Below are 14168 nucleotides of genomic sequence, written 5' to 3'. Positions count from 1 at the left end.
AGATATCCGGAGAAGGTGAAACGTCGGTCGAACAGAATTCCGGATGTGAGATATCCGGAGAATGTTGAACGTCGGATGGACATAATTTCGGATGTGAGATATCCGGAGAAGGTTGAACGTCGGCCGGACAGAATTCCGGATGTGAGATATCCGGAGAAGGTTGAACGTTGGCTGGACAGAATTCTTCCCCGGGTGGAATGAGCTATGCCGCGCGTCGCAAGGGGGAGAGTCTGCGTGTGCAAGGGAGAGAGAGCCACGTGGCATTTTTTTAGAGAGGATCCCACAGGTAGGTGAAAGTTTAGAGAGAGAAGCGGGTTTGGTGGGTTGTATGGATATGGAGGCTTGGGTGAGTGGTTTTAATGGGTATGTGAAGGAGTGAAGGATGGCATGCACCCGTGAGACTCCATGTAAGTGAGGGAGTGAGATGGAGAATGAATGAGAGGAAAATGGGTGTGGTGGAAGATGCTTGATTCCTACAAGCTTGAGTGAGGAAATGGGTATGACGACCTAGAGAGAGAGGTGGATAGATGAACGATGGGTATGGTGGATAAGGGAAAAAAAAACATGGGGATGAGATGACGACACGCTTGCATGAGAATAGAAATAGGGGTCATGCAGAGTGAAGACATGTGCATGGACATGAACACAATTGGCAGGCCACCAGCAGATGTACCTCCACGTCTAGCCGACAAATATGTCTGGTAGTATGCAACCTTGGGTATTTGCTGATTGTGAAAGCTTGGAGAAAACTGAAAAGGCTTGTTCTCATCATCACTGAAAACCCAGATTCTAGCCACAAGGAGGCCATGGCTTGAAGCTTCTCGGAAAGCAGCTGAGACCTTGGCATGCTGAGATGGGTCAGGAACCAAATACATCAACCAAGTAGGCATTGAAGCCATTTGCATAGTAAGGGCTACCATTCATCACAAAATGCGCTCCTCTTATTCTGATGAATCCACCTCGCACTTCAACTCGGACCTGAAGATCTTGCCCACGGAACACCACACCATTGAATGTCAGGTTTCGCTTCAACCCAAACTTTCTCTCGACTTTGGAGCCTTGAGTATGCACTCAGGGAGGAAAAGAAAACAAGGAGATAACAGGATAGCAACAAGAAGAAGAACATGAAGACTTTAACTAGCATATCGGACCCATTTCATCATTTCATCCATGGGTCCAACATCCAGTGAGTTAAGATGGAAAATACTCGTCAGAATAGGGCATAAAACACAGCAAACTCTTCCAATATTTAATCAGTAATCACCAAAACAGAACAACCCAACAAACAGAAATGAAAAATCACTGAGAATCAGACTTGGACAGTATGAAAAAAAATGGAAAATATACAGAAAAAAAAACAAATGGTCATACCTGGAAATCTCCCTTCTTAGCTCTGTGTCCTGGACTCTTCCCAGCAACTCTACGCTTCTCTGTTCTTAGCTTCCTACTCAAGTTCAACCAATACTCTTTCCTTCAAAACTCTAGAAAAACTCCTCCGTTCCTCTACAATGCTGTTCCCTTCCCCTTTCAGAAAACCTCATCTCGTTTCTTTCTTAACTTCTCCTTCTTTTTTTCCTTTAAAAAAAAACAAAACCCTCTGCTCATATCTCATTTTCTCTCCCGGATTTGCCTTTCCAACGATCTCTGCCGCAGCCATCTTCCCTGCACCACTCCTTCTGCAGCCACCTTTCCTTCTTTCTCATCCGCGCCCCCTGACGGCCTGCGGGACCCCCTTCCAGAAAGTTTCTCCACGTGTCAAAGTCCTACTGCAGCTTCAAAAAGCGAGGTTGATTCCTTATGACCACTAAGAATGTGACACGTGGCCCGCTGGGATAGTGACACCTGGCTAAAAATGTGATCTGCAAAAAAAAATAAAGAAAAAGTGACCCATGCTTAAATAGGGGTCTACAATTGTATTCTAATGAAAGGGAATAGAAAAAGCACAAAATATTTTTTTTTTTTTATGGCCATACAATTCAAAATAAAGGCATCATCTAATTTAAGTATCATTTATCACATGCAAACTCACATTCAAGCCTAAAAAGGTATTTATCATCTAAAAGGAGCAAAAATAAAAAATAAAAAAACATAAATAAATGAATTTTAGCTAAATTGTATGACACAAGAGAACCACATAATGACATGGTCTAAGGGTCACAAAGAAAGGCCCGAGGCTTGGGAAAGGTAGACTCCAACTTTAGCTAAGGTAGTACCTAAGGTCTCTTAAGGTAGTACGTAAGGGCTCTTAAGGTAGTACCTAAGTTACAATCCTAAAAAACAAAATGTGGACCACTTGAGGACACAAGAGAACCACATAATGGCATGGTCTAAGGGTCACAAAGGAAGGCTTGAGGCTTGGAAAAGGTAGACTTCAACTTTAGCTAAGTTAGTACCTAAGGTCCCTTAAGGTAGTACCTAAGGGCTCTTAAATTAAGGTATTTAAAAAATTAAATTTAAAGTAAATAAATTATAAAATTAAATAAATATAAAACTAAAATTTAATTTCAATTAAATTATAAATGTATTAGTGTAAATTACAATCGATATAAAATTGTCTTATATTTAAGTAAACTAGTATTTAAATTATATATATATATATATATATATATATATATATATATTAAAATAAATATAAAATTAATATCAAAATTCAATTGATTAGAGTATTTAAATTAACATTTAAATTAAACTACAATTATTAATAATTTAATAACATATTTTGAGTGGTTGAGATTTGATTGCATTAATTTTGAGCAAGAGTAGTTAGACATTATAAAACTTTTCTGACCCTTGGATAAGGAGCATGAGTAGTTACTAATAATCAGCAAAAGATAACTCTACAACAGGTCATAAACCAATGCTTAAGGTTCTAAAACAAAAAAATTAAGGTATATCTCTTCAAATGCAAAAGTAGTGAGACGCTTTCTAAAATTAAAAAATCTAAACAAAAGAGATTATTTATAAATATCATAGATGTGATATGTACTAAAAAAAGAAAAAAAATAAAACAACATTTAATGATTTAATAGTTTGGTTTATAAATGTATGTAAGACTTTGGTATTCTAATTTTATTCAGCTAAACATTCCGAAATAATATGAACTTGAGCATTGTCAAAACAACAACTGAGCTGTTGTTTGACATTTCTTCTTTGTCATCTCTCTTATGTAGAATCAATGTCTACAGAAATTCGGTTGAGATTATTTTAAGTTTGGATCATGAGAAAGGGCTTAGAAATGCAACTTTTTATCAAGTTGGCAAGCTCTTAGAGCTATCGACACTCTCCAAAATCCTTGAGCAAAGTTGTATTTATTTTAATTTTTTTAATCAATTAAATTATTTGTTTCCAATTTCTTTGATCTAGGAATGATTCTTTATTCTTCTTTATTTAGAATACAATTTTGGAACATCACATCAAAACACTTACTTTTGTTCTTATGAAAATCAAGTTGCGGACATTTTAACAAAGCCAATAAGGTGAAAACATTGCTCAAGTTGAAGAAGATGATGGAGATAATGAAATTTGAAGAGTTTGGTTAAAGGGATGCAATGTTGGAATCCTAATTAAACTAAGATTGTGTTTTTCTTAATATATTAAAATTATTAATATTTGAGTTTGGTTCGTCTTAGGATTTGAAACCCTAATTTTAGTAGGAGTTTAGTTTTTATTAGGATTAGGTTTTTATAATCATTTCTATGTATATTAAAGAAAATTAGGGTTTATTACACTTTACTCTCCTACCCTATACCGTGTTTTTCACATTGCCCTTTCACATTTAGAATAAAACAATGTACCTTCCATACTTTATGAATGCATGCAATGTACATTTGTTGTGTGACAATGTTAGTTGTAATGAACGGAATGCGCAATAGCCATTCTAGGGATTCAACTGCAATTTGGGGATTTAGAAAATTTCCACTAGATGATCAAAGGAAGGAGGGTTGGGTTAGGGTTTTGAGGGTTTTAAAATGAAATGACGATTTTGCCCTCACTTAAACATGTCATGTGTTTAATACATGCGCCTTCAGTTCATTACAACTAACACTGTGATACAACAAATGTACAATGCATGTATTTATGAAATATGAAAGATGCATTGTTCGCTTTTAAATGTGAGGGGGTAATGTGAAAAAACACGATATAGGTTGAGAAATAAAGTGTAATAAACCCAAAAAATTTTTAAAATGGTATGAACAATTTTATATAATTATTTATCATCTTCTTCATTGTTTTTCATTTTTTTTTTTTTTTTTGCAAAGAAATTGCTCTTGGACTGGAAAAATCACTTTTACTCGCACGCTTAAGGTTAGGTTGAGATTTTTTTTACTCAAGCCTATGTTTTTCCTATTCTCCTTGTACATTTATTTTGAATATTTAATAGTGCATTCTTGTTTGCAAAAATTTGTATAAAATCATATTAAAATAATAAAAAATACATGCTTAAAGTGAACAATGTATGGATGTGACAGTGATTTTGTAATTATTTAATATTTTGAGTTATGTTTGATTTCTTAAAAGCAATAAAAAAAGGAATTAATTAGTTAAAATGGATGAAATCATCCATTTAACTTCTTCCATGTTTTTGTTTGAAGAATTACTTATTTTTGACATAAATACCTTTAACTATTTCGACTATTTACATGTAGGTTTTAAAAGAAAGAGTTATTTTTATAATAAAAGAATGAGGACATTTTTGTCAAAATGTGGTAAAAAAAATAGTGGAGGGTTAGATTCTCAAAATTGGGTTTTTAATGACCCTTTTTATTAAATAACCCTAACAAAAACTAGTAGGACTTTTTTTTTCCTAAAAAAAAGGAGAATTATGTTTTCAACCCAGCTAGGTTGGGTAATTGAGGTAAGGTCCTCTTATCACTCATAATTAAACCCAAAACTTAATGAAAGAGTAGAAATTGAGAGGAAGGATATTGTCTTTAAAAAAATCCTTAAAATACCCTTGACTATTAAATGTAAAAAACTAACCGATCACCCCACTTTTCTCATTCTCTCTTTGACTCTTTTACCCTTCTCTCACCTATTTAATAGTGAACCAAGTTGAATCATTTTTCATCAAATTGAATATGAAATATGGTTAAAAATTATTATTGCTAAATGCATTTTTGAAATGAATAACTTTTAAATACCTCATCAAATATTATTCTTTTTTCCAACTTACATAATATATAATAAATATTATTCTTTATTTCAAACTGATATTATTTATCATATATATTAAATAATTTTTAAACACCTCATAAAATGTTAGTATTATTTGTTTGTTCTAACTTGTAGATTATATATCATCAAATATTATTTTTTTCAAATTTATAGAACATATAATAAACACTTTTTAAATATCTCATAAAATATTATTAATTTTTTTTTCTAACTTGCAAATTAGACACATGGTGTTTATTATTTCTCATATTATTTAAAAAATAATGTAAACACTCACATGCATATATATATATATATATATATATATATATATATATATATATATATATATATATATATATATATATATATATATTTTTTTTTTTTTGAAAGTGTAAATAGGGTAATTGGCCAAATTAAAGTCTTCAAAATATTCAAAATTTCTCAATTCCAAAATTATCTAATTGTTCCCACACTAATCCTAAATATTTTTTAATAAAGATTTAAATATTTAAAACCATTAAAATAAATATTTTCTTATTAAAGCAAAATTTTCAAAGTAATAAGATAAAAATCATGAAATCTTCAAAATTATAATTACAACAAATATTTTAAATTTTAAAACTAATTTCATAATTTAAATTAATGATTTTAAAAAATAAAAATGTTGTAAAAATAATTTTTTTATTTTTAATTCCATTTAAATATGATTTTTTTTAATCTCTATTGATAACAATGAAATTATGTTTATAAAGGCAAAATAGTAAAAAAATATATATTTCATTTAGTTTACTTATAATGAACAATTCAAACATGATTGATTTTAATTTTATTTCCTTTGTGTTAATTTTTGTAGGGAATGTCTTAATGACATAGTTTGGTAAAAAAAAAAAAAAAACTATCAATAATCGTCTTAATGTCAACCTCAAGTTGTTTAAAAATCGTACAAAACCTATTAAGAGCCTTGTACACCCTTGTACACTTGACACATTTTCTTTGTATAGTTAGTGTAATACCCTTGTACAATGATACAAATTTCATATCTCTCCTAAGTTATATGTCCATGTAGGTGTATTAATCATATTTTCAATGGTTTGGTTGACAAAATGGTGAATGACTTATGGTCAAATTTTTTTCCTCAAATATCATTGTTAGCCCAAGAGTTCTCCTAATCGGGTTTTGATGATAACAAATCATGGTTAAGTGACTAATCGGTTTAATGGTTAAGAATCTCAGACATAAACTCGAAAATTCATCAAATGACCAAATGGATACAAGGTCAAGACTTTTAGAAGACTTGTGATCATAGGAAACGAATGTAAGATGAATGCATGAGTGCACTTAGGATTTTCATACCGTTTCATGCAACTTAGAAAACTCAATTTATCCTTTAAAACTTCGATTTCATTAAATGTACCTTAGGCAAAATGTTTTAAAATTGGCATAATAATTCACCTAAAAACCTTGCCTAAATGTTAGAAAAGAAAGGAATTGAAAAAGATAGGTTTTCGGGGTCAAAAGGCTCAACCTGTTGGGGAACTGGTCGACCGGTTACCCTTGTCCGGTTGAGGGACGCCCAAAATCTTCTCTCTCTCCCAGTAACCTTCTCTTCCCGGTCGATATTCATCTCTTCCCGGTTGAGGTCCGGTTGAGGCAACTGTAACCTGTCAAGCATTAAATGCTCCAACGACTAGTGAACCGGTCGACCCCTAACTCGACTGGTCGAGGTTACCTTTTGTTGTTTTTGGCTCTCGAGCTTAGAAACCTATAAATTGAGAGCTCCACTTCATTTATTGATCAGAGAACACTTGCAATCAATTGTTTACCTACCTATTCTTGATCTAAAAGCTCTCATATCTTTCTTAGTGCATTAAATCATCACTTGCATATCCTTTAGTGCACTCTTATGTGTCATCCCAACTTTGTCTTGTATTTTGAGCTATCATTAAGCTAGGTTGAGATATTCATTCTTGTAAAAGTTGAGTGTTAAAGCCTTCAAGAGGTTTGAATCTTGAAGAGATTGTGTAAGAGTCCATTGGATTCGGAATCCAAGTGTAAGAAGATTGGAAGCTTGGTTGAAGCTTCAAGTTAGTGGAACCCTCACTCGGTAAGGAGATTGAGGAGAGTGAACGTAGGCAAGGAAGTGTCGAACCACTATAAAACTCGAGTTTGAATTCTCTAACTCTATCTCTTTATTTTTTTTTTATTTTGTGCTTGAACTTGTTATGTTTAAAAAGATTTTAAAAAACCCAATTCACCCCCCCCCCCCCCCCCCCCTTTCCTTTTGGGTGTTTTTCTTAATTAAGCATAACCTTTATTTTCTCAATTGGTATCAAAGCTAGACATCTTGTTTTAAAGACTTAATCGTCTAAGAGGAAATGACTATTCCATCAAGCTCATCTCAAACTAATTTTTTTTCAAAATATAGAGCTCCATTCTTTACAGGAACCAACTATCCCTATTGGAAAACTAAAATGACTTGGTACTTACAATCAACTGATTTAGATGTATGGGACGTCATTGAAGATGACCCAACTTTTCCCACTAAACTAGTTGATGGAGTTTTGGTTCCAAAACCCAAGCAAGAATGGAATGAGTTTGATAGAAGAAACTTTCAATTAAATGCTAAAGTCATTTTTACTTTGCAATGTGCTATGGCTAGAAATGAATATAATAAAATATGTCAATGCAAATTGGCTAAAGAAATTTGGAGGTTGCTTGAAATAACTCATGAAGGAACAAATCAAGTGAAAGAGTCAAAAATTAATTTACTTGTTCATAACTATGAATTGTTTTCAATGAAAGAAAATGAGACTATTGTTGAGATGATTATTAGGTTCACTGACATTGTCAATGGTCTTAAAGCTTTGGGAAAAACCTACAAGGAATCCGAGAAGGTGATGAAAATATTAAGGTCTCTCCCATCAAAGTGGCATACTAAGGTCACCGCAATTCAAGAAGCAAAAGACTTGACTAAGCTACCTATGAAAGAGCTCATAAGGTCATTGATGACATATGAGATTAACTTGGCAAAGAAGCTACAAGAGGGTGAAGATAAAACGAAGAAGAGCATAGCTCTCAAAGCTACAACCAAGGAAGAAGAAAATGTTGAAGAAGAAAAACCAAGTGAGGAAGATGATGATTTAGCCCTCATCACAAGAAAGCCTAACAAATACATGAGGAGTGAAAGGTTTAGAGGAAGAAAACTCACCTCTAGAAGAAACCCTTCTAAAAAGGAATCCTCATCTCATGGTGACAGGGAGAAATGGGAAGAGAAAAGAGATTTGGTGTGTTTCAAATGCAAAAAACCAGGGCACATCAAATATGATTGTCCTCTCTACAAAAGTGAAGCCAAGAGAAGAATGAAAAAGGCAATGATGGTCACTTGGAGTGAAAGTAAAGAATCCTCCGAAGAAGAAAATGAGAAAGAAGTGGCAAACATGTGTTTCATGGCAATAGATGATCTTGATGAGGGTTCAAAGAAGGATAAGTGGTTCTTGGATAGTAGATGCTCAAGACACATGACCGGGGATGAATCCAAGTTTGCTTTCCTTACAAAGAGAAAGGGAGAATACGTTACCTTTGAAGACAATGCAAAATGAAGGATCATTGGTCAAAGCAACATTGGTAATGACACATTCTCTCTTATTGAAAGTGTTTTATTAGTGGATGGTTTAAAACATAATATTTTGAGCATAAGTCAACTTTGTGACAGGTTTTAAAGTGATTTTTGAAGCATCTCATTGCATCATCAAAGATATTCAAAATGATAAAACCATCTTCATGGGTCATAGATGTGATAATGTTTATGCTATAAATATTTTAAAATATGATGGCCATGATAGATGCTTTTCAAGCATGCATGATCAAAGTTGCTTGTGGCATAGGAGGTTGGGACATGCTAACATGGACCCCATTTCCCAACTCAACAAAAATGAACTTGTTAGAGGCCTTCCCAAAATAAATTTTCAAAAAGACAAAATTTGTAAAGCTTGTCAAATGGGAAAGCAAATAAAAAACTCTTTTAAAAACAAAAATTTCATTTCAACAACTAGGCTTCTTGAATTGTTGCATATGGATTTATTTGGTCCCTCTAGGACACCAAGCCTTGGAGGAAAATCTTATGCATTTGTTATTGTGGATAACTTCTCTAGATACACTTGAGTCTTATTTTTAAGTCAAAAGAATGAAGCCTTTTATGAGTTTTCAAAGTTTTGTAACAAGGTTCAAAATGAAAAAGGTTTTATAATTACTTGTATAAGAAGTGATCATGGGAGAGATTTTGAAAATATTGATTCTGAAGACTATTGCAATGAGCATGGTATTAACCATAATTTTTCGGCTCCTAGAACTCCTCAACAAAATGGGGTAGTTGAAAGGAAAAATAGAACTCTTCAAGAAATGGCTAGAACCATGCTAAATGAAAACAATTTATCAAAATATTTTTGGGCCGAAGTGGTTAACACTTCTTGTTATGTTTTAAATAGAATTTTATTGAGGCCTATTCTTAAGAAAACTCCCTATGAGCTTTGGAAAAACAAGAAACCCAACATTAGCTATTTCAAAGTCTTTTGGTGCAAATGCTTTATATTAAACACTAAAGACAATCTTGGAAAATTTGATGCAAAATTGGATGTTGGAATTTTTCTTGGTTACTCAACTTCAAGTAAAGCCTTTAGAGTTTTTAACAAAAGAACCATGGTTGTAGAGGAGTCCATCCATGTTATTTTTTATGAATCTAACAATTCTCTCCAAGAAAGAAAGAGTTTTGACGATGATTTAGGCTTTGGAGACCTCCATGGGAAAATTACAAATTAAAGATAGAAGGCAACAAGAAGAAATTGTAGAGGATCCCAAGAAAGAAGAATCACCTTTGGCACTACCTCCTCCTCAACAAATTCAAGGTGAATCAAGCCAAGACCTTCCTAAAGATTTGAAGTTTGTCATCAACCACCCACAAGATCAAATTATAGGTAATCCGTCTAGTGGGGTAAGAACTAGATCATTTCTTAAAAATATTTGCAATAATCTAGCTTTTATCTCTCAAATTGAACCTAAAAATATAAATGATGATCTAGTTGATGAAAATTGGATGATTGCTATGCAAGAAGAGTTAAACCAATTTGAAAGAAGTGAAGTGTGGGAATTAGTGTCAAGACCTCAAAATGAAAGTGTTATTGGAACTAGATGGGTATTTAGAAATAAAATGGATGAAAATGGCATAATTGTAAGGAATAAAGAAAGATTGGTAGCCCAAGGTTTTAATCAAGAAGAAGGGATAGATTATGAAGAAACCTTTGCTCCCGTAGCTAGATTGGAAGCCATTAGGATGCTGCTTGCCTTTGCGTGTTTTAAAGACTTTGTTTTATATCAAATGGATATGGAAAGTGTTTTCTTAAATGGCTTTATAAATGAAGAAGTATATGTTGAACAACCACCCGGTTTTCAAAGTTTTAACTTTCCTAATCATGTTTTTAAACTTAAAAAGGCACTTTATGGTTTGAAACAAGCACCTAGAGCATGGTAAGAAAGATTGAGTAAATTTCTTTTGAAAAGGATTTTAAAATGGGAAAATTGACACAATTCTTTTCATAAAAGCCAAAGAAAATGAAATGCTCTTAGTGCAAATATACGTTGATGAAATCATTTTTGAAGCTACTAATGTCTCTCTTTGTGAAGAATTTTCTAAATGCATGCATAGTGAGTTCGAAATGAGCATGATGGGAGAACTTAACTTCTTCCTTGGACTTCAAATCAAGCAACTAAAGGAAGGAACCTTCATCAATCAAGCAAAGTATATAAGAGATCTTTTCAAAAGGTTCAACATGGAATAAGCTAAAACAATGAAGACTCCAATGAGCTCATCCATCATGCTTGACAAGGATGAGAAAGGTAAGTCCATCAACTCAACTATGTATAGAAGCATGATAAGTTCTTTGCTATATTTGATCGCTAGTAGACCCGACATCATATATAGTGTATGCTTGTGTGCTAGATTTCAATCTTGTCCTAAAGAATCTCACTTAAGTGCCATAAAACGAATTCTTAGATATTTGAAAGGGACAATGGACATAGGCCTATGGTATCCTAAGGGTGATAACTTTGAATTAATTGGATTCTCGGATGCCAACTTTGCATGTTGAAAAGTTGAAAGGAAAAGCACTAGTAACACTTGTCATTTCCTAGGACACTCACTTATTTCATGGTATAGTAAGAAGCAAAATTCGGTAGCCTCGTCAACGGTGGAAGCCGAATATATAGCAGCCAGTTTGTGTTGTGCACAAATCCTTTGGATGAAACAAACACTTAGTGATTTCAATTTGTTTTTTGAGCATGTTCCTATTAAATGTGATAACACTAGTGCCATAAGCATTTCAAAAAATCTTGTGCAACACTCTAAGACTAAGCATATAGAGATTAGACACCATTTTCTTAGAGTCCATGCACAAAAAGGTGACATTACACTTGAATTTGTAAGCACAAAAGATCAACTTGTCGATATTTTTACAAAACCTCTAAGTGAAGAGCAATTTGTTGATATTAGAAGACAACTAGGGGTGATTTCTTTATGATCAAATGATTGCCTGATGAATTCTTATTGAGTATACCCTATGATTGCATGAATTTCATATCATATGCATCATATAGAAATACTCTTAGGAAAAAGGTCAAATTTTGACCAAAAATCAAAATTCCCTTGGCATTGGACATAAAAAATTGGGGATTTCAACAGAAAAGGGTAGGAGGAGGATCATGAGACAAGAAAAAGCAAAAAATTGGAGCATTGACCATTGACTATTGACCGTTGACCAAGCGGTCGATTGGTTCATGAATTGGTCGACCGGTTAGTCGGGGCTGGGGATTTAAAGAGGTTCCCGCGCTTCATTTTCTCCACTGTTCTCCTCCATTCCTTGAAGACTCTTCACATTCCTACTTCCAGAGATTAGTTTGGGCAAGATCTTGGACCGTTTGCAGGCCTTAGAGTTGATTTTGGGACATTTTTGAGGCCAGGGTTTCGATCTGAGACCTAGGTTTCTGTTTTGGGAGTGATTCCTCTCTGACCGAGCGCCTTAGCCAGGTTCAGTTCCATCTCCGTGCACTTAGGGCTTCTGGTTAGATTTCATTATCTCTTATTTGGGTTCATTCTCTCTTCAGACTTTATTTATTCTTTTTTTTGTCTTTCGGATGGCGCCTAAGAGAGAGAGGGTTGCCTCTAGGGTTGAGAGCAAGCGCCCTGCTGAGCCATCTCAGCCTAAGCAGATGGAGGCTCGTCGAAAGGTGAGGTATGACACGACCCTCTTCAATTCCGTCGAAGAATATCAAAGATACAAGCAAAAATTCGCCCAGAGAAAAGTCATTCCAGGGAGAAGTATCAATTTCTCCCAACTTCAGTACTTCGGGTTTGAGAGACTCTTTAGTGGGATGGGATGGCTGCTAGTTGTGACGATTTTCGAGCCGATATTCCCGACTCTGGTGCGTGCATTTTATTCATGAGTGACCTATGGACTTGGAGGACCGGTCATGTCCACTGTTAGAGGTATTGAGATCAGACTGAGCCCGGAGAGCATTTGCCACATTTTCGACATCCCTTCAGTTGGACTCCGGGTGAATGAGTCCAAGGTTTGGCCCACTGTGCCGGGTTTCGAGCCTAGAGAGGCTATTCAGAGGTTGTGCGGACTTGTAGACGCCTAGGGGATGGGCAAACCATTGGCACACAGCCTGACCGTGACCAGCCGAGTCCTTCATCACATGATCTGCTCCATCTTATTGCCACAAGGCGGACATCGAGACGAGGTCTCCTACCTTGAGGCATTCATTGTGGACTCGATTATAACGGGGAGACGGATTTACGTGGGGTATCTGATGATGATGCATATGATATCCTGCTATGAGAGCACGACCTAAGTACTCCCCTACGACCGCTTCCTTACTCAAGTATTCAAGGATGCCGGGGTCGATTTGAGCAGAGAGACGGACTTTGAGGCCCCTATTAGTTATGACACTTACGATGAGCAATCCTTAGAGCGGATGAAGTTTGAGAAGACCCCTGATGGCTCTTGGATTAGGAAAGCTGAGTGACCTCTAGCACAGGCCCGGTGACAAGGACAAATGCATCCTAGAGTAGAGGAGGAGGTCAAGATCAGAGAGATGGAAGGTGGGTTAGACCCTCAAAGGGATTTTGAGCAAAGAGGGCCGGAGCTTGACATTCTTCTTCCACCTCAGTCAGAGGGTATTCATTTTGAGGCCACTTTCTCAGAGCTAATGATGACTGAGCTGTCTTACACAACATGACCATCATCTCAGCCATCATTCATCGAGCTTCCTCACATAGAGAGACCATCTCAGGCACCTCATGCTCCTTATCATGCGCCTTGGATGGATGTATCAGCTCAAATTAGCTCACTTGGGACTCGTATGGAGGAGCTTGCTTTAGTCAGTGATACTCGATTCTACTCTATGGAGGATTGCATAGATCAGTATCATACTAACTTCACTTATCGTTTTAAGCACTTCCAACAAAGATTTGAGCGTATAGAGGAGTGTATGGATTAGTAGCAGGCTACATTCGAGCATCTCCAGTAGAGTATTAAGCGCATTTAGAGTCGCCAGGAGAGTCAGCATGAGGAGATGATGGCTTACCTTCGCTCTGTGTTTCCACCTCCACCTCCTCAGCCTTGAGTTTATCTAGAGTTCCCCCTCAGTCTCTTTTTTATGTTGCCAAAAGGGGAGAAATATCTAGGATCTAGGAGACCCTCATGCATATCATTGTCATATCTATCTTGATCAGTATATATGTTATGTTTTCGTGTACATGTGAGGTTACCATATATATATGATATGCTATTTTCATGATCCATTGTTTCCTATTGAAATTTTTATGCTTTACATTGTTTCCTATTGAAAATTGATTGATTGATCCATGATTGGTTTGAGAGAGAGATTTTTTTTCTCTCCTAGATAACCAAGGTTTGTCATCATAAAAAAAGGGGAGATTGTTAGCCCAATGGTTCTCC

The sequence above is a fragment of the Vitis riparia genome, chromosome 14 (genome assembly GCF_004353265.1).
Source record: "Vitis riparia cultivar Riparia Gloire de Montpellier isolate 1030 chromosome 14, EGFV_Vit.rip_1.0, whole genome shotgun sequence".
Lineage (NCBI taxonomy): Eukaryota > Viridiplantae > Streptophyta > Magnoliopsida > Vitales > Vitaceae > Vitis > Vitis riparia.
The sequence above is the reverse complement of the archived record's forward strand: the minus strand, read 5'-3'. Positions refer to the sequence as shown.